The sequence below is a fragment of the Arachis hypogaea genome, chromosome 12, assembly GCF_003086295.3.
Source record: "Arachis hypogaea cultivar Tifrunner chromosome 12, arahy.Tifrunner.gnm2.J5K5, whole genome shotgun sequence".
Lineage (NCBI taxonomy): Eukaryota > Viridiplantae > Streptophyta > Magnoliopsida > Fabales > Fabaceae > Arachis > Arachis hypogaea.
In genome coordinates this window covers 54,096,360-54,098,936 of record NC_092047.1, presented here as the reverse complement: position 1 = coordinate 54,098,936, position 2,577 = coordinate 54,096,360, and the positions used below count along the sequence as shown (strand labels likewise).

The window sequence follows — 2,577 nt, the reverse complement described above, 5'->3', positions numbered from 1 at the left end:
TTTTCCATGACGCTCACGCGCACCATACGCCTGCGCGCAGATTGCAAAAAGACCCTAGGGATGCGTACGTGTGCCGTGCGCGTACGCGTCGATGGACGAACGTGATTTTTTAATCAAAATACATGACCAGCGATTTTAAGGTGTCCCAGGCCCTGTTTTGGAGTAGAATTTTGGAGGGAAAAGCTTAAGAAGACCAAGGGTTAGGTGTGTTAGGATAATTAGTCATAATTCTAGATATTTTAGGGAGTTAGTTACATTTGGTTTTTAGAGAGAGAAACTCCAACTTCTCTCTAGGTTTTCACTTCCTCCATTGCAATTCTCCTTGGATTTCTTGGTGAGATCCATTGCTAATTCACTTTTACTTTGATATAAGTTGTAGATCTACTCTTCTTCTACTCTCAATTGGTGCTCTTTTGATTCAATCTCTTAGATCTAGATTTGTTTGATTTTGTTACGTTGGATTTGGATTAACAAATTATGTCATTTCATTCAATTGCTTGATTGTTGATGATTGTGTGGTTTAGATAGCTTTAATTCAATTTTCTTCTCTCAATTACATTATGTCTTATATGATTGCCTACCAATTGTTTGTAATAATGACGACTGGTGCGCTGAAATGGTGACGTTTCCATTCCTTGGTAACAACGCTAAAAACTCAATACGCACGTTCATAATCTTAGTTCTTTGTCACAACTTCGCACAACTAACCAGCAAGTGCACTGGGTCATCCAAGTAATAAACCTTATGTGAGTAAGGGTCGATCCCACGGAGATTGTCGGCTTGAAGCAAGCTATGGTCACCTTGTAAATCTCAGTCAGGAGGATTCAATTGATTATGGAGATTTAATAATTAAAAGATAAATAAAACGTAAATTAAAGACAGAGATACTTATGTAATTCATTGGTGAGAATTTCAGATAAGCGTATGAAGATGCTTGTTCCTCCTGAACCTCTGCTTTCCTATTGTCTTCATCCAATCATTCATACTCCTTTCTATGACAAGCTGTATGTTAGGCATCACCGTTGTCAATGGCTACATCCTGTCCTCTCAGTGAAAATGGTCCAATGTGCTATCGCTAAGAATATTCTGTTCCCTTCTCCTTCATATGAGCAGGAGCAAGGACAAGAATATTCTTGTTGAAGCAGATCCAAAACCTGAAAGGACTCTGAAGAGAAAACTAAGAGAAGCTAAATTACAACAATCCAGCAAGCACCTTTCAGAAACTTTCGAATAGGAAGAGGAGATGGCAGCCGAAAATAATAATAATGCAAGGAGGATGCTTGGTGACTTTACTGCACCTAATTCCAATTTACATGGAAGAAGCATCTCCATTCCTGCCATTGGAGCAAACAATTTTGAGCTGAAACCTCAATTAGTTTCTCTGATGCAGCAGAACTGCAAGTTTCATGGACTTCCATCTGAAGATCCTTTTCAGTTCTTAACTGAATTCTTGCAGACCTGTGATACTGTTATGACTAATGGAGTAGATCCTGAAGTCTACAGGCTCATGCTTTTCCCTTTTGCTGTGAGAGACAGAGCTAGAATATGGTTGGACTCTCAACCCAAAGATAGCCTGAACTTTTGGGATAAGCTGGTCAAGGCTTTCTTAGCCAAGTTCTTTCCTCCTCAAAAGCTGAGTAAGCTTAGAGTGGATGTTCAGACCTTCAAATAGAAAGAAGGTGAATCCCTCTATGAAGCTTGGGAGAGATACAAAGAACTGACCAAAAAGTGTCCTTCTGACATGCTTTCAGAATGGACCATCCTGGACATATTCTATGATGGTCTGTCTGAATTAGCTAAAATATCATTGGATACCTCTGCAGGTGGATCCATTCACTTAAAGAAAACGCCTGTAGAAGCTCAAGAACTCATTGACATGGTTGCTAATAACCAGTTCATGTACACTTCTGAGAGGAATCCTGTAAGTAATGGGACGCCTATGAAGAAGGGAGTTCTTGAAATAGATACTCTGAATGCCATATTGGCTCAGAATAAAATATTGACTCAGCAAGTCAATATGATTTCTCAGAGTCTGAATGGAATGCAAGCTGCATCCAACAGTACTCAAGAGGCATCTTCTGAAGAAGAAGCTTATGATCCTAAAAACCCTGCAATAGCAGAGGTGAATTACATGGGTGAACCTTATGGAAACACCTATAACCCCGCATGGAGAAATCACCCAAATCTCTCATGGAAGGATCAAGAAAATCCTCAACAAGGCTTTAATAATGGTGGAAGAAATAGGTTTAACAATAGTAAACCTTTTCCATCATCCACTCAGCAACAGACAGAGAACTCTGAACAAAATACCTCTAATTTAGCAAACTTAGTCTCTGATCTATCTAAGGCCACTGTAAGTTTCATGAATGAAACAAGGTCCTCCATTAGAAATTTGGAGGCACAAGTGGGCCACCTGAGTAAAAGGATCACTGAAATCCCTCCTAGTACTCTCCCAAGCAATACAGAAGAAAATCCAAAAGGAGAGTGCAAGGCCATTGACATAGTCAACACGGCCGAACCTGGAGAGGAAGGGGAGGACGTAAATCCCAGTAAGGAAGACATCCTGGGACGTCCAGT

At 40.1% G+C, this 2,577-nt stretch overlaps 1 non-coding gene across 1 annotated transcript; it reads right to left on the bottom strand.

Moving 5' to 3' along the window:
• Window positions 1–1,639: 1,639 nt before the first annotated feature.
• Window positions 1,640–1,747, bottom strand: LOC112732169 (small nucleolar RNA R71). The gene has a single exon (XR_003167906.1). It is a non-coding gene; the product is annotated as a small nucleolar RNA R71 (small nucleolar RNA).
• Between the last annotated feature and the right edge of the window lie 830 nt (window positions 1,748–2,577).